Genomic DNA, 19,832 nt, shown 5'->3' with positions numbered 1-19,832 from the left:
GTCATTGTTCTATTGTTTCTCCCAACAACAGTGGGGTCAGGTTGTTTTGAACCTCACAGCTCACGTCGCACTGTGTAATTTACTGAACAGGCGAGCACTTTTCTCCTGGTGAATGGCTATTGATAGTCGGCATCAGTTAAGCATTATCACAGCAGCCACTGACCTCATGGAGACTGCACTTGGACACTCCAAGACTCACACGCCCTGTGTTGGAAGAACACGACACAACTGCACACACACACACACATACATACACCAACGTATATACACATGCATGTACATGCTTGTGTGGTGTGAATTCAATCATTCCTTCTTAAGAGACTATAGTTAGTATAGCTATAATATATGTAATAGCTCAAAGTGTCCACTATGATGTGGAATTAAATACAAAGTAATTGCTGAGATCTGACGTGAAAACACTTCTAAAAACAGCTTCCTAAACATGCACGAGCAGTCTTATGATCAGGAAGGTCGAAAAGCAGCCAGATGTTTCGCACATTAGTATACTTACACATTCCATATTTTACAAGCTCTTTAAATGTACTTATCTGGATAAAAAGCAAACGTAACACTCAGGTTTTTGAGTGGATATCTTGGTGAACTCCTCACTTTACAGTCAACGTCCATAGATCCTGTTTAAACCGTAATACTTGAGTTCTGTGTACAGTGTGAGGAAGTGTTGAGAAACCGGCTTTGAATGGACATACGTGTGTGTGATCTGTGCAGCTGACTTTGACGTATGCTCCAATTTAACTGATACTAAACACACTGACGCGCTTATTGTGAATCGATAAGGAGAGGCATGATTCACATTGTGCTTCTGAATGTAATGCCCTATACATCGAGGCAGCATCGAGGTCACAGGTACATTTTTACACAACTAGTGCTCGTATGCAGTCGCCTTGGAAACACACACAGCGGTGGTAAAGCATGTGGCCTGTGCATGTGTGTCAGGGCAAAAACGGTTACCAAGATATAATCTTATATAATATTATGTGAAGGCCACTGTTCTTCTATAATGCCATTTATTCATGGTTTGCTTGGTTTGTTATGTCATCTTGGGAGACTTCCATGTTGAGGTCTACAGATTCCTTTGTGTCAAGAGGCAATACATAAACTCACATTTCTTTCCCCATGTGGATATATTCACATGCGTGTGATGTATTTGTGCTCTTAGTGTACATATGCTCACATGTCAGCGTGTATGCAAGCAGCGACGGCACAGTCCGGGTTAGCACCAAGCCCTTACACGAGGGCCGACGGATGGACTCATCCTTCTGTCTTTTCTCTTCCGTGTCTCTATCTCCTTGTCTGCCTGGACCTGATTTATCCCCCTTGCTTCTGTCAGACTGCCTTTATCTCTTCCTTTGTCCACCTCCCCCTCACTGCACTTATGTGTGAAACTCAGGGGCCCTACGGATGGATGTAAAAGTAAACTTTGCCAAAGAAAGATATCTTTTCAACATCCAAACTCCTGACAGAGTTTCACTGTATTGCAGTTCTATTGTTTAGTAAAGTCTTAAAAAGACCCTCGGAATAAAAACAAATCTCTTTCATGGGACCAATCTACCAGAAACTAAACTTTCTGATGAGTCTTATGTTTTTGGTAAACTCATGCTGTGACCTGAAATGTTAATTTCTGTAACCGTTATATGTTGTGTATCTGAAATGATATCTTTCTTTAATGTACTGCCACTGTCTTGGCGAGAGAACTCTTGTAAAGGAACTTTTATATAGGAATATCAATATTCCTGGTGAAATAAAGGAATAGAAATATGGTTCAGTATCAATTATTTGTGAAACTGAAGCTCAGTGCTTCATCCAAAAATACTACTCCAGTCAGTTTCAAGTGCTAGACTGTGCTTCACTTAAAATGCCCATTCTCGACAATGCCTAATTTGTCAGAATGGAAAATTGCCTCCAAAGAATGGGAAAAACATAAATATTTATAAAGGTAATGAAAACAAGAATCAGCAACAGGTTCATGCCAAAAAGCAAGCCGGCCATTAATGTGTCCATTTTCTGGCATGGAAATGCTTATTAACGACATTTAGATACAATATTGATTCCTCTGCACAGCAGAGTCCACGGTGTCTTTAGTTAGGAAATGTTCGGGTCACAACTGCTGCCTCCCGTGTAGCATGGTAGTTAAAAAAAACATTGAGGCAGTGGTTATTTGTTGATGCTTGTTGTGGCTTGTGGCTCTGTTTCTTTTTCTCTTCTCTCTGCCGCTTAGTCTCTTTCACACACACGCACGCACACGCACATGCACATGCACACATGCACAGTGGTAGATGTGTCCCATCCCGCTGGGGACTGGACTGAGGCTGACTGGGCTTTTGCTCCTTGTATTTCCACATCAAAGACATGTCCTATTGATGGAGCCTGACGCACACTATCCTGCAGCAACACAACCGGTATGCTAGAGCCTTCATCAAACACACATACAGACACAGAATGAACAGGCAAACACGCACACACATTTATATATATATATATATATATATATATATATATTGGACACTTGCACACAGTCACACCCCCATTCTTTGAATGTCTCCCTGTCCAGTTGTCTGTTACTCTTTTCTTACCCTTAGTGTCTCACAGTCATTGTAGCCTTTATTGTCTCTCCTTCTCCAAACATGTATCTTTTTCTATATCTTTCTCCTTTCTTCCTGTCCACCACAATCTCTTTCAAACACATTCCTTTTATAATTATTTCTACATCCACCCCCCGTGATATTCTCTCCATAAAACTCTCTCATTCAAACAAAACTTCTTTCTTTCTTTCTCTTCTAGTCAGAGAAGAGAAAGTCTGAGCTGTTTCTGGTATTCACATCACTTGGGCTCGAAGCAGAGCAGAGAGCAGAGGCGATGGGTCTCGAGGTAAAGCATCATGCAGCCATTGGTTGCCCCGACCCTGTTTGTCAGTCTCTGCCTGCACTTCCTGTGCACTGCACATCAGCAACCTAAAGCGACGCAATTGCTCGAGGGCTGGAAGGCTCAATGCTGCAAATGTGGACGCTACTAAAGATATCTGTGGAGTGCTTAGTGGATTTTAAGCTAATGGTCAGATTAGAACACTAACACAAACAAAGGCATTTGATAGCTCTATGCCTCATCTTTCTTAGAAATGTGCATAACCTAGGAATGACTGTTTTCAAGTTTAATAACTGAAGCTGGCACAGCTGGAGGATAAACAATTATAGTTCAAAAAGGGCTTGTGGAATAGCGGCACTAAACATAACACACTCAGGGTAGGCTTACACTACTCCAGTTTCTGACAGCGTCTTATCTGACAGGGTTGATTTACAAAGACAATGTCAGATGTAAAATGTGAAGTCGTTGCCAGTCCTCAGCTAGTTCATGTTTTTTTTAATTCTCTCTTTCTCTAAAAACTCCTGTTGTGGAAAAAAACCAACCCTATCCTTGTAAAAAATCTAGAATTAGTTCTTTGTCCTGCCACAGTGTCCTCATTACTGTGTTTAATCAGTCACTTTTCTATCTGTGAGTTTGACAAGCCAGAAAGGGTACATTTAACATCAGTAAGCTGTGATTAAGGGCACTCATTTTTAACACCACAAAGTGACATCAGAATCATATCCAAGACAGACTTACCCTAGATGTAAAAAAAAAAAAAAAAAAGCTTTTTAGAGCCAGACTCGTTCAATTTCGTGATTAAACCCAAAGAAAGAGGAGGGGGAAAATCCATGTATGAGCCAAAACAAAGTTAAAACAGTTTTCACAATGGCCACCTATGAGGATGGCAATAAATTACCTGGTTTGTTTACCTGTGTGCATGAGAGAGTTATTAAAGTGCTGCATAAAACCCTACAGTGGGGGCCCAAAAAGCCTCCTCAATAAATCTCCTGTAACCTAGTTGCATTAATGTTTATTTAATGCTTTTCCTATGTGCTTTCTGGCCCCTCCATCCAAGGCCTCACACTAAGCCTGCTTTTCTCCAAACCCCACCATCCCTGCTCCCTTTATCCCCACACCTACTGCCAACAGCCCCTGTGGGCCAAATTACACCAAAGCTGCCCACTGACTGGACACAACCCACCATGTTGAGAGTGAGAGCGGGATGAGAGAGGGATGAAGGAATTGAGTGCAGAGGTAGGGAGAGGCAGAGAGAGGTGAGAGATAAAAAGACAGAGGTGAGAGAGAGAGAGAGAGAGAGAGAGAGAGAGAGAGAGAGAGAGAGAGAGAGAGGAATTGAGAGAGAGACAGAGAGAGATGTGAGAGAGAGACAGAGAGAGATGTGAAAAGTGAAGATATGAGAGACAGAGAGAGAGAGAGAAAGAGAGACAGAGAGATTGTTTGTTGTGTGGTGTGCGAGAGAGAGAGCGCGCGAGAGATGTGAGAGAGAGATTGTGCGAGAGACCCAGAGAGATGTGAGGAGCGCGCTCTCGCTCTCCCCGCGACTCGCAGCGCGCGCGCGAGCGCTTGTGTTTGTTGCGCGCGCGCTCGCGCGCGCGCTCGCGCGCTCGCGCTCTTGTTCCGCGCTCGCGCCCTCGTCGCGCTTTGCGCTCGCGAGCGCGCGCGCCTCTCGCGCGCCCGAGCTGTGTCGATATCGCGCGCTCGCTCGCGCTCCGCGAGACTCTGTCGCGCGCTCGCTCGCGCCCCTCTCTCTAGCTTCTCGAGAGAGTAGGAGTATAGACTACTGAAATCTGTATGAATGCAAAAGCTCTGATCTTAGTGTTTTATACTGTAATATAATTACAATTCTTTGCTTTTTGCTCTTTTTAATAAAAAAATATATTTTACAAGCATCCCTTTTTCCAACTTTATACAGAAGAAAAGCAGAATGAGTGAGAGAAAGTCAAAGCTTCATGAATACTGTGCTGTTTATAGGCCCCCCCATTAACCAAGAAGCGACATTATAGTATTCCTCTCTACAAGTAAGTCGGGTTCCTTAGTGAGGAGGACATGACCGTTCTGTTGTGTCTGGTGATACAGTCAGGGGGAGATCCGTAGGGCCGGCGGGAAAGAGGCTGACAGGGTCCCGAGTTTGGCCGTCGCACATACACTGGGGCTCTCAGAGGGAATTAACAGAGCAGCCAGTTCTGGAAAATCGGGATGTGACCTGATGATGAGGTGGATGGAGGGAGGGAGGGATGGGTTCAGTGAAGAAAGGGAGGGCAGGGAGAAGGGAGGAGTTGCCACATTTTAAAGGAGACAGAATACTGAATGTTTAAAGGTGCAGATCACAGACATATCTGAACGCACCAAATAGCATCTCTGTGTGAGAGGAATATCACATGAACCTTTATTTAATACACTATACAAGGGCTGTCCTCTACTAAATAAATTCTTAGTCTACTAACACGTATTGTCGATTAATCTGATCTGTGAAACTGAGTTTATCCACGAAGAATCAGGCAAAAGCACCACAAACAAAACCCACCAAAACAACTGATCGACTAAGAGGAGGCAGCCCTTCGCTATACCAACGCAGTCTAAGGATGTCTGTGTCTGCCCCAAATCCCGCTGCCATCCAACGTTTGTAATGTAAGAGTCCTGCTGCAACCGTGACCAACAAAGACTTGCAGGATCATCCCCTACTGCAGCTGTAGTTGTTATGTGAACAAGTCAGTCAACCTGCGTTTGCTAACTGATTATACACAACTCTAGATACAAAAAATGACTTAATACCTAAAATGTGATGAGGCCGCTACAATCTCAGCTCATGTCAAAGGGGCTTAAGAGGACCAAGAATGAAGAAGTCAAGTGAGGTTCATTTCACATGGTAAACATATTTAAATCTGTACAAACTGAAGGCCTTAGAGAAACAATAGTCTCTACGAAAACAGCTAGACTGTGACCAAAGTAATCAAAACAACACTTTGGATTAAAATCGACAGTGTGCCATCGAGAAACTTTCTCCTGTTGATCGGTCTTTGTCACTGCACGCATACAGATACACACACACACACACACACACACAACTATATCTGTTTTTCCCCTCTCTCTCTCCCTCTGTCGGATAACAGAAGGTGCCAACAGGGTGGCGATTACTCGATGCCATCTCCCTCCCCTTCACAAAATGTAATTAATGTAATACTTAGTGTGCCGCTGCAGTGATCAGGCTCTTCCTTAACCTTCATGTTCTCGGTGTCTCAAATGCTTCCATAAGTCACTTTGCGGTCAAAATATTTAAAATTGTACTCTGTAACTTTATACACACACACACACACACACACACACACACACACACACACACACACACACACACACACACACACACACACAGACACAGGGATAGAGTACAGTAGTGTATACAAAATACATAGATAGTGTAAATAAATATACTATATATAAATAAATATTTATATATATAATAATATATAAATATATATCAATATATATTATCATATATACATTAATATACAAACATATATATTAATATATATACAGTATATATATATATATATATATATCGATATATATATATATATAATAACTGTGAGGGATGTACTTTTCACACATCAGAGGCTCAATAAATTATATTACCACTTTGACACAGGGGCCGTGACCTTTCAGTATACTCCTCTCCATCATCTCCCCTACAGCTCATACCGCCTTTTTTTCTCTTGAAATTAAAAGCCAGATTTCATGTCAATTTTACTGTCAATTTATTCTGCCCGTCTGCCCCTGAAATATTTATACCTGTAGAGAGGAAGGTTGTTTCTGCTTAAGCATTCACCGCTCTTCAGTACAGCACCCAGCTGGTGTTGGAACAACTCAATGAGGGGCAGGCTGTTGGGTGTAATGACTACATCTGAAAAAGGAAAAGAGACTATATAAATTAGATATGAGGAGATTAGGTCCATGGGAATGACCTGTTGAATCATGGATATGCCATTAAAAGGGGGGGAGATAGCTTGGACAAATTAGAAAAAAATAATTGCTGTCCGCTACAAAGGTTCGTGATTGTATCTGCACAAAACACAGTCCCATTAAGATTATTGAAAAACACACACACATGCGCACACAAACAATTTTATCTTCGATGACCTTTCATGGCGTTGTCATCCTTTCATCCTCATCCAAAGCAATCTCATGTCACATCAATGCCCAGGGCCTGTGCCTCTCAGAGTAATTTTCGCAGAGTGGAAACATGACAATGCAAATCCTCTGTGTTTACAATGTTTATACTTGTCAAACTGTAAAAGGTCAAGTCTCTCGCTTCCCCTGACGCTGATCTAATCGGTAAACATCAATCCCTACCTCTACATTACAGTGGTTCGCGAGATGCTCCTTGAAGAGACGAGTATGTGCAAGAACACAGACATCACACATGCCATTTAATAGACATAGGTTAGCTTGTAAACAATATTACACGCATCCACAGAGAACCCATTTGGAGTGCATGTTTATTATTCAGAAAAACACCCCCGAGTAATCTTTGAGATGCCAGTGATACCTGGTGGTGCACATTCATTGATTTTTGCCTTCAATATCTCCACCGACTTCTTTTCCTGCACAAACCTGGTTGAATTTAGTCGGAAATTAATACAATATTTTCCTCTCATAATTACATACACTTTAAGTGTAATTATTTAACTGTGATGCATCTATTGCCAACATTTAAACGCTGAAATAACACACAATTACACTTCATCCACACAGCTAGTAGTAGTACCACACACAATTACTGCCATTGGTGCTGCATTGTGTCTCATTTACATTGCCCCACTTTCTGACCTGGCTCTCCTTATTTTTAGATAATATATTAGGATACTAACACACTATGCTCAACGTCTCCTACTGGGGAGGTAGTGGAGCTTTTTCTTTGCAGTATGATCAATGTAAAAGACTTGTCTAGTTTTTCTACTGAGGGAGTACGAAGATTGTGTGGGACGCACAGTATAGACTTGTTTTTCTTTTCACATGCCATGTCTACGTTGTTCTATGCGACGAGGAAAGCGATGAATCACAGCTGCTGGTCTGCACTTCTTTGTTCTGTGCTCTGTCTCTGCCTTTTTGTTTTAAGAGTCTTCATCTGCCTCTAACGAGCGTTTGGCCAACTTACTCTAACACAGACGTGCACTCATTGTCCAGCCTGTTTTCACTGGATAATAACTATGGTACACGTGTTATAGTCTCACTGATCTGTGATATGTAAACAGCACATTCACATATTGCAAGAAGAAAAGAAAAGAAAAAGCAAAATGATGCATTTTTGCAATCAAGTCTAAATGCTTCTCTGAGACTGAAAAATTACCTGAACTATGCTGATGGGGTTTATTCTTTATATGCAATCTGCTTCTCCCTGCTGCTTAACAAAATGTAGGTAAGTATTTGAAAAGTGCTATTTGACCAAGGTGTGCTCAAAGCATGTCCAGATTACATCTTCTTTGTGTGATCACGGTGCATAAAGCTGGGAATGGGACCTCTTAGGTGGCCACTTAATGCAAGCCTCCTGAACAGACCAGTAATCAAGCCAGACAGCGCAGTTTGCAAATTGACATCATGTTGGGCTGCCTTTGATGTGTGCCTCGAGACTGCTGGGGAGTGTTTTAAATGTCAATGGAATCTCTTGCCTTCATGCTGCACAGTTTTAACCTTCTGTGCTGCACAATGAACAGAACATGGACTATGGTTGAGTGTCTTGATATTATGTAAATGACATTGATATGGTGTAAATAACTCAATGATAACATCAAGCGTTGGCCTCTTCTAACATGGACATGAGAGCAAGGGTTAGCTACTGGATACGGAAAATGTTATTTCCACAATCCGCAAAACAAAAACGGATTTATTAAAAATCAATTAGATATGCGAGCACTGTGTGTGTTTGTGAGACATCCGACACCTAAGCAAAGTCGACGAGTGTGGTTGGTGCGCAAATCGTAACATTTGTTCAATGTCTAAATTATTTCACTTATTTAATCAACATTTGTTGATATAAATATTATATTTTCTTTAAAAGGTAAAGTTGTTTGGATTGACAGCTCATATTTGATGATACTTCTAATAGTCTAAACTGTATTTGGTTTAAGTAAGCATGCTGCAGTGGCAAAGGGTTGAGGGTGACATTTATTTTAATTGTTGTAACTTTTAATTCGTGTGTAGCTAAAGAAAAAAATGGTTGGAAATGGATAGAGAGAGATAAGGAGAGATAGGAGAGAGAGAGAGAGAGAGAGAGAGAGAGAGAGAGAGAGAGAGAGAGAGAGAGAGAGAGACTATATTGATCAGATTCCCTCAGTACGACCACTGGCCAGGCAGCTAGTGTGACAGAGTACAGCTCCATTCAATAGCCTTATCATTACCACAGCACAAACCCATTCAGCAGGTCAGCCTATTTGGCCCCTTCAGTGTGTTTGTGTGTGTGTGTGTGTGTGTGTGTGTGTGTGTGTGTGTGTGTGTGTGTGTGTGTGTTTGTGTTTTCATGTGTGTCTGTGCTTGTGTGTATATGTGCGTGAGTGCATGCAGAGGGGTGGGGGGGGGGGGAAAGGGGTACATTTCGATTCTTTAAGCCAATGAATCCCATTATAAGACCACTTACAGCACATTTCTTTGTTCAGAACACTTTCAGCCTAATGAAGTGTCCAAAGAGTAGACTTAGATATAAAAAGAAGATGCTATCCACTAAAGAGCTTGGAGAAAGCACAGGTAAAGTTATTGGTGGACAAAACCACCTGCAAAGTCAGAAAACCGTGGATGTTACTCAACAAAGTTTGCCTTGTATATATACTGTATATATAAGGTTGGGGCCTTAAAAGGACTTTTCAAATTGTGCTGTAATCATACATGCAGGATCCTATAGAAGTGCCATAGTGCTCTGTGATTAACATGCTGTAAATTAAACCTATTTTTTTACAACTGGCAGAGGGAAGCATGACAAACACAACTTGGAGAAATTCAAACATTCAAGCATTAAGATCAAATTGGGTTGCTTTGAATACAAAGGGGCAACCTCCTCCTTTATTTCATTAGATTCAGACATGAGTGGCAGAAGTAGCTGTTAATGATAAAGAGAAGGCAGACCGGGGAGAAAGGAATAATGGAGTCGTCTCCATAGGCAACGCAGAGGCACAGAGGCTATTTTTAGCAAATTAATTTAAGGCTCTAAATAATTAACTGATAATTATCTGGCAATCAAGAGTAAGACAAAATTATCTCGCCAAGAGTTTTTGTCATGTGGCTCAGCAGGCGGACGGAGGAGCTTTGTGTGACTTGCTAGTCAGGAAACTGCTGGGTGACACGGTGCAGAAAGAGGAAAATGAAAAAGAATGACAGGGGGAATACAGTAAGATGTACTCGCTAGAAGGCAAGTGGATTTGCCAATGAATACCACCTAATGAATGACAGATAACTGGCACTTACAATCTATTTGTCAGTGGAATATTAGATGTGTGTAGCAGCTGTCTTCCATGTGTTGGTCACACGTGTTTATGCACATGCATACACATGTAAACATAAACAGACACGGAAGGCGCATATGGCAAATACAACATCATAAACTGAAATGATACCACATACAGTATCAATCTCAATCGTTATAAATGTGTATCAAGTTATGAAGATTTTCTCTGAAAGTGTGACATGACTGAAAGCGTGTGTATGAAAGAGTGGAGAGTAGTGAAGGTCAGTAGTTTTAGTCCAAGCTAGACAAGTTTCCCTCTAAATGGGACCACAGTTTACTAAATGAACATCACGCTGTATTGAAGAAGACTCAAAACTAGCGTTTGAGATCATGAACTCGTCAGGATAATGTTAACTGAGGTGATACATCAAGTAAGAAGTCGGGTTATTTTCTCATGGACTTGTATACAACCAGACTTATAAGTGCAACCAGTGGAGTCCCCACTGCTGGATATTAGAGAGAATGCAAGTTTAAGGCTTCAATTTTGAGACCCGGGTGTTGCCGCTTGGTCCAAAACAACAATACGTTTCCTTTCTGTAGAGGGCACCTTACAGATGTGCATACAACTGACTATCAACTAGACATATACAACCACCTACCTCGGCATAGCCTCATTAGAATCAACCAGAAAAGAGGACACAACTCTTTTTGGCAATGAAACAAACATAAAAAACATTTGATGGACACCACAGTGGGTGCAACAAGCATTCTCAAGCCTCCTACATTACATAGCTTGACACGTATAGAATCAACAGTATGCAGCCAACACAGAGGTGTTCTTTGGTTCTTCCTCTGTAACAGATGCATCTTGAAACGTAGCAAAATGCAATTGTGAGAAAAAGTACTGAAGAATGATTTAAATGACACATTTGAAGAAAGAAAACTCAAAAAGGTACAAAGTACACAAACAAAAAACAACGTTGTTACAGTAACGAGAGTAAATATAATTACTTTCTTCCACCCCGACATATGTTTGCATACTGTGTTCTTTTTAGGGTTTAGGGATTACAGCGTGGGCACAATTAGCTTGACAGTTTGATGTGCTTTGGTGAGAGCTAAGGTTGACAGGCCTACCTATCCTCCCCACTGTGCAACCTTTTATAAAATCAATGCCACCACTAAACACAACTCTCCCCTGTGGAGCCGGGTCCTGTTACAGCCTCCTTCCCCTTTCTCGTGTGGGAAGGAAAACATAGACAAACAGATAAATTAGAGCGTCCCCAGCTGCCCTCCTCTCATCCTCCAGCCTGTCTACCATTGGGGAAGTGACAACACTACTGTCAGTAATATTGAAATAATTCCTTTATTGAACGCTTGCATTTAAACTTCACTCTTCAGCCAATTATATTTTCTTTTCTCTACAAAGACACAGAGCTATCTGTGAAAATCATTGTTATTGGCTTAATTGGTTGTCGATGGGTGACATAGCAAAAAGGTTTTGGAGGCTTTGTACACATCCAAGAACAGGATCTTAACAGCGAGTGGACCGCCGAAGAAAACATTTGCTCAAATTACCTCTGTTGCGATACACGAATTGTTCTCCCTGGAAAATACAGCAAAACATATGTATTATCATAACACGAACAACAAGGAGTGTGAGGAAGCACTGTAGAAGGGATCGAATAGCATGTTGTGTTAGAGGAGTAAATAGACAATGGAATTATTGTCATGTCTTTTTGTCTTGCACCTCAAGGAAGGAGCTTTCACAGACTGTTCTCTGAGTGCATATTTAGAGATGGACTTGTGTTGGGCAACAAACAGTCAACACTTGAATACCTCCTTTGCAATTGTAACATCCATTCATTGCTGCGGTGTACAGTATTTCTTGGCAAGTGGCATGCTAAGACACTATGATCAATTTGGGGACTCATCAATTTCACGGAATCTTTATAAAGACGGGTATCTGAGAAACAAACAAACACACCACAACACTACAGGTATGTAGCTCAGCTGTGCTACCTGCTACAACCGCTCCATTTGGCAGTCTGTTGCTGTCATTTGCATCAGTTTACATACACACAGAGGCAAACTCTCCTTAATGGGTAGCATCATCCTTTGCAGCTGGCAGGGGAAGAAAACGTGAGTTGGGAACATAAAAATGATCTGGCTCCTCAAATACTCACTTGTCATTGGCTGATTGCTGCTCTGATGACATCCATTTGTGCTCTGAGATATATATATATATATATATATATTCAACCGCTCAATCTCTCTTCATTAACATTAACTGCACCATTCCACAATGTGGACACATTAACCCAGTTATTTTCTAAATTACCATATCCGGACTTCTTTTTATTCTTGGCCTGTCACCTTGGGGATTTAATAGGCCACTATGCTACTTCTTCAAAATAAAGCATCTTTTTATGCTCGTGGATAGAACATCTGTGTTTTAATTGTCACTTACAGTACTGTGTTTGGTAAGTGTTTTTGTTTTTTTACTAGACTAGGTGCAGCCCACTTTTTATCTTTGGGGGCAGGGGTGGCTTGTGGGCGGATTGTGGCTTGATGGTGGTATTGAGCAAGAGAACAATCTATATCAGTCATTAAAATGCAAATGTGTTTAGTCTAGCTTTGATGCTGCACTAATAACAAGCAGTGGGGCACAATCATGTATCAAACTTGTGTAGCAACCTATTGAACGCACGCCGACGCCATGTAATGAAACAAGAGCTGAAATAAGAGCAGTTTTGACAGTCAATACAAAACCCTGTCATTATCTGAGAACGTGGAACAGAGACTTAAGCAGCACGAGATGACGCTGGCACAATTCCAAAGCTGCATTTCAAAGGAAACCTAGATTCCATGCCCCAAATTAAAGACTATTTATTGCAAGTGAGACAGATAGAAAAATGCTCGTGTGCTCTGTAAGTAAACATGGCTGAAAGCACGGCACCTGTTCGTGCATTGTAATCCAATGCAGCTGGATAGACTTTGTGGGTAGCCTCATGTAGGTTCCCCTGCTGACTGTGTCAAGTAAGAGATAATAACACACCAGGTTTCTTATATGAATACTTATGTAATTCAAGGCTCCTCTTCTAACCCATTGGTTCCCAACCGTTTTTGGTTGTGACCCCTAAAAGTGAAGTGGACCCCTCATTACAGGTTGCATATGAGCTGACAAGCAGCTCATCTAAAGAGTAAGTACTGCTCCTAAGAATGATTGATTTTTACCATTGCTCTAACAAAACTTAGTATTTGAGAATGAAACGTTGCCTCTCTAATGAAACATTACTTTATGTTTTTCCTCAATTGTAAATAAAGATCTCTTCTCATCAAGTGTCTCTTCTATAAAATGCCATTATGATGGACAGATACAAGTCAGTTTTAGGGGAAATACCTGAATTCCTCTGTGATTAATTGTCTTTAAGCACCTAATAGACCGTGATGACTCCCTTCCTCTATTGGCTAGTGATCTGTGAACATGTGGATCGCTATCGGGCAACACACCCAGACCTGAATAAATAAACTCCACTCGAGCATAGAACAGAAAAGGAAGGTTTGGTCCCTCCCTCTACTCAGGGTCAATTACAGAAAGTAGTGTTAAGATGAGACGGCAGCCACATCGAAAAGAACAAAAGGAATTAAAGCCAAACCGAATATTCATACCTGCCCTCCTGCAACTACTTCTTCAGGCATTTAGCTAAGAAATTAATGACTTTTTCGTCCAGAGGCACAGAGTCATATAAGGTGGTTTAAAACGAAGCACCGTACACTTATTTAAAGAAAATAACTTTTTTTGCTGTGCTGTCAACAAGTGGTACTGCCAATAGCACTGCTAATTACTAAGAGTTGACACTAGGAAGTTCTCAAACTTGTGAGAAAGGGCTCCAACAATCTAGTGGACGCCCTGGGAGTCTGTGTGGCAACACTAAGCCATTTGGGGCTCTGTTCAGAATATCTACTCTCAAACAATCTCTTCCTCTTGGAATCCTGAAGAGAGTTAGCAACCCACTTTTGAGTTGAGCAAATCTGAGAGGACGGGATAAAGAGAAGAAAAGAGATGGGTAACATGAGAGAGTGAGGAAAAGGCAGGAATAGATGGGTGAGGGAGACAGAGGGAGTGAGTGAGAGAGAGAGAGAAATGGGGTCTCATCTTTTGCAAATCGTATCATCTCTGTGAAAGCGGACAGAAAGATAGATATGAGCATTACTACTAATCTCCAATCCGCACCTTGAAAAGAAGTCTAACTTTCATTTGCCACTGACAAGCTCCCTCTTGTGATCTCTGTGGATGACAAAAGCACTCAATGAACAGATTACATAGTGTATTTACTGTCCTACAATATGCAGTAAATCTCCACAACAGAATGTACTTCCTTGATTTTAATTAACTCAATGAGTTATTTCATGAATGTAAATACGACAGTTTTAGGAAAAACAACCTACACTATTTTATATACAGTGTTGGCAATCGGTAGACTGTGAAATTAAAACTAATCTCAGAAAGGATTATTATCTCTGATCAGTCTTACATCAGGGAAGATACTTGATACTGCTCTGTTTTAGATCAAATCTAATAAGCTTAAAGGCAAGTATAGGGCTTAGTATTCATTTGTGGATAGAGAAGCTCATTCTGTACATAGTTCACTTGTAATATGATAAGGAGATATTGTTGGGGGATTAGGTTATCTCCCATGAGAACTATTAGTGGATAAATCCTACTGGCTGTCTTATGAATCATTACCTTACTGGTTACAATCTGATCTGCACATGCTCTCCCTTAACTACCAACACAATGACCACACACACACACACACACACGCATGCAAAACACACATAAACACACTTTGATTTAAACCTTTATGTCTAAAGCAAGCCGATGCAATACTCTATATGTATATATATATATATATATATATATATATATATATATATATACTGTATATATATTTTTTTAAACATGGTTTTCCTCCATAAAAAATAAATAAAGAAACTGAAAAGGGGCTGGAAGCACATCTTCTCTTTCTCCCTCATTGAGCAATTTTGGATCTGGTCTTGTCCCGGCCACCACTGATAACACCAGTGTGCATCAAGGGGATTTTTAACAATGAAAACCCAGCATACAGTGTCAAAGCGGTGCACTGAAAGGTCATTTCAGGTGTCATTCAGCCTCACTGAAAATAAAAGAGACATGACAATCAGTGGATTGCTAACATGTGTCCACAGCACAGAAGGGCATATCCATAGCTCTGTGTGGAATAACCGACAGAGGCAGGTAACAGGTGATGCATCAGCTGTAAATCCTGAAATAATGGCAAAAGTGACATTAAATAACACCGGGACTAATCTTCTATGTGGGGAATACAGTTTCAGTCAAATTGCTTTTTGGCTATTAGCACAATAACCAAAATGGAGGGCTTTAACAGGAAGGAAATGGAGACGCAATCGGTAGAATAATTCTCTGAGGAATGCCAAATGCCATTATTAAAAAATTGGCACCAGGTATAACTTATGTATCATTGCACATGCAGCTCAGACAGCATCCTGTAGTACAGTCACGTCTGTGATATTTAGCAAGGAGGGGGGAAAAAAAGACAACAAACTAAACAGTGTTCCTACACAGAGCCTAAGGGTTGGAATTCAATCCACTTTTCTTTCTACCTGTTAGAAATCTATTAGAGGCCAATAAGGATGCGGAGGGAGAAGGTTAGAGACATTTCAGGTCAGCCTTAGAGGTTAATTGTTGAGTCGTCAGTCTGGTCAGTGAGGGGATCACTGTGTGAAACCAATCCAGAAGGCAGGGGATGAACGATGTGGACGGCATTCAGAAGATTAGAGCAGTTGATGGGAGAAGCAGAGTTAGAGAGAGAGAGAGGAGGGAAACATGAACCCATAGACCTCAAATCAACACTTTCACTGGGCTGCCAATGCTAAGTGGGTTTAGACATACACTTAATGTTCTCGAGAATGGTTATGTGTAGCCAACAAGGCCATTGAGGCTAGCTGTACTTACATTTAAAGTACAGGGCGTGGTTTAACCTTTGTGTCAAGTAGAGTAGAATAGAAACGTTAACAGTATCAAAATCACTTCTCTGCCTACGACCTATGTCCTACTGCAAGATAACACACACATAAGACAACCTGTGCCACCTGCTCTCTCCCCTCACTGAGCTAATTAAGTACAATCTGCTGAACAGAGGAGACAAACTGATTACAGTCACGCTTAATCACATCCATGGACACCTCAAGGAACTTCCATTCAACTGTTGCTACTCCTGTTTTTTTTTTTTAGGTTACAACTTTAGAAAAAAACACATCCAAATAAAATAACAGGCGCCGAGGTTGGCAATGAGGAATTGTTTACTTTGTTCTGATGAAGGTCAAATTAAAATGTAGAATGTAGACTGTGGCGGCGAGATGATAAATATTTGGCTGTCTGTTCAGATGTACAGTGAAAAGACATGGCCCTCCTGTGGGCATCGCTCCACATCTCTCTGGCCGCCTCCACGCCAGTCCCATTTCACAACTTGTTCTATATCTGTGACACATACACACACACACACACACACACACACAGACGTACACACTCTCACGTGTACATGAATGCAGCAAAGGACTTTTCTCACATACCAAATGTCCCTCATCACCTTGCTCAGAGATGAATGAGTTTGCCACTGTCCTCAATCATTTTAATCACTTCAATGGAAAATGCCTCATTCGCGGCTATCGTTGTGTACTGCCTCGCAGCTATCTCATGTATACACATTCATACACTCCCTAGAACAGCCCCCGCACAAACACAATGACCGCCACTCTCTGATAGTACACACTCTTGTGATACTAGAGCCCTGCGTAAACCCATCTTCTATTTTTCCAAGCTAATATTTCTAGTTATAAATAAGAAATGATTAATTTAAAATAATAATAATACACAGATAAATAAGCATACATGTACACAAGCCTGCAAAGTAACTGAGGCTAATGACTTTGAATTATAATAAATAAATAAAAGACAAATATTGTGATCAAACCAGCTGATGTGCCCACGTTTATTTTCCTTAGCATGCAACAACCTCAATGTAAAATCGTTCAAACAATAATGGACAGTAAACACTCCTAAATATGGAGGTGCTGACAACACTCAGTCATGTCATTTGTAATAAGGATGTTAATATGGCTGTGAGGCTTAAACTAGGGGTTGACCTGAATGTTTCAAAGCACTTCATTTATAGCCATGGCAATGCTATAATTAGAATTATAAATCCAATTATCTTGTATATGTTTTCTAAAAGGCACTGTCTCGTCTTCATGGCATGCACAGAAAATGGGAGAATGGTGTAATACATTATTGTTAATGGACATACAAATGTAAACTGAGATGTGTTACTTTAAGAGCACTGCACTTTGAGTAGGATGCTGCTCTGCTGTCTAGGTTTGAACATGTAAGTGTGCACGCTCCTACAGGAGGCAGCCTCAACGATAATAACTCTTACGTCACATTTTATTTTGATGCATATTGTTTTGGGGTTATGTGTTACTTGCATAGCTGTAACATTTACATATATAAGATGTTCAGCGACTGCCCGAACTATGGTTAGTTGGAAGGACATTGTTGCAAGAAACAAGTTGCAGGTGTGTGTTTCCATGTACACTGACACTCAAATATGTATTATTTAACATTAAAGCTAATGGCGCTTACAGAGCTAAACAACGTTTTGATGGCAATGAGCATTGAAACTCAGTTTTTGTGCACGTGGGGGGGAAATTAAGAGAATGGGTTTAAAGGGGCTAAAAGCGGCATTGAATGTATTTCCCAATGCATTGAGCACCTAGTGCGCCCTATTCACAATACATTGGGCTAATTGATCTATGTCAACATCAAACATATAATTGAATGCATGTTTTATGCACATTTAAAAGAGTCCTGACGCTTCCCAACCAAAATAAAATGTATGGTGAGTTTAGTCAATGCATTTAACACTGAAAAAAGAAAGGAAAAAGCATAAATATTCTAAAGGCTACAAAGTGAAGGTGATCAAACGTTCATTTGGTTGATTACAGGCTTTTTTCCAAGCAGACAGTGGGATCATAATTATTTTTGCAAGCCTCTAAAATTCTGAGTTGTACATGCAAATTGTAGAAGTAGGCTAAAGGAGAACATGCAAAATAGAATTACATTTCAGATGTAACATTGTGACCTTGCTCGTAGAAGTTTAAGAATATGGCCACTCGATCAAACAAGCCTGAGGCATCATGACCCCTGCTGTACTACTCATCACACACATGCCCCAAGAGCACACTGAGCCCACAGAGCGCATACAAACTGCAATCATTTAAATAGTTCAAGTTATTCTTTATTTTTACTACATAATGTTTCATCTCGTCTCAAGAAACAATGTGGAAACTTTCAAAGCTGTTTTCAATCACATGATCGGTGCTCCACTGTGCTGGAGATCTTATTAAACTGCATTTTTTACAAAAACATGCAAATCCGCAGTATGTTGGTGCTTTCATGATGGCAACCCTACAGTGTTGCTGCACAGCACCACCTTGTCACCAACGAGTTGTGGCAGGACCAAACCGACGGGTCCTTCCAGTTAACGCCTGTTGCTACTTACACCTCTGGAAGTGTGCTTTCACACCTGCGAGTGTTCGGTGACGTGTAACATCAGGACGCGGTTGGACAGAACTGTGCTTGAATGTAATACAGTTGGCACAGTTGTTAGTGTGTTAAAACATATCTGCACCGCGGGCTAGTAAGGAAGGAGGTGTGCACATGTTTTGATAAACAAAAATAGAACAAAAAATAAACACATTTTGGCAAAACAATCTCATTATCATGCAGCAGTTGTGTGAAGTGGGAGGAGCGGCTGCTGCCAACTGTATGATGAGCATTTCAAAGATTTCTTTACACAAAAACCTCAACGCTCCTACATTTAGAGTCCAGCAGCAGAATGGAAGAGTCTTACACAATGATAAGCTTTTATGTTAAGGCCATTAGTTTTTCCAACTTTCTTTCCAATGTTATTTTTGTTCCCATCAGTTTGTTGTGCTGGCTCTAAGTACCCATAAGCCTCAGCGGCTGTTGCCATGGAGAAAATTCTAGCCAGAGGTGCAAATCAGAGCATATTCAGATGATGCTCTCGTTGTTGCTGTTACAAAACAAGACACCAGAGTTGAATTCAATCTAATATTGATGCAAGAGAACTGATTTGAATTGAAAATGAATTGATTTCAAATTTATAATCAGGTTTGTGTAAAGCATAATCATTAGACTAGCAGCAGTACAGCATCATGTTAAGGTCAGTGGCTTGATGTTTCTTATCAGAATGCTTCATGAGAAGTAGACGTCTCTATTTATGTACACAGACATGTGCCTTTGGCTTGTTATTAAATAACCTATATTATCCCTTACATACCTAAGGCCATTTAAAATACTTAGACATATTAAATTACACCTCATCTAAAAAAGATGAATGAAATGAAATGTGGTGCTGATGAAGCAACTCTACTACAT

At 40.7% G+C, this 19,832-nt stretch overlaps 1 protein-coding gene across 1 annotated transcript in view; it reads right to left on the bottom strand.

Moving 5' to 3' along the window:
* Nucleotides 1–19,832, bottom strand: part of diaph2 (diaphanous-related formin 2) — a 351,346-nt gene that overhangs the window by 67,109 nt on the left and 264,405 nt on the right. The gene's annotated exons all lie outside the window — the stretch shown is intronic.

Source organism: Cottoperca gobio, chromosome 10, assembly GCF_900634415.1.
Source record: "Cottoperca gobio chromosome 10, fCotGob3.1, whole genome shotgun sequence".
Taxonomy (NCBI): domain Eukaryota; kingdom Metazoa; phylum Chordata; class Actinopteri; order Perciformes; family Bovichtidae; genus Cottoperca; species Cottoperca gobio.
Note: the sequence above shows the minus strand (reverse complement) of the source record. Positions and strands in the feature narration are given on the sequence as shown.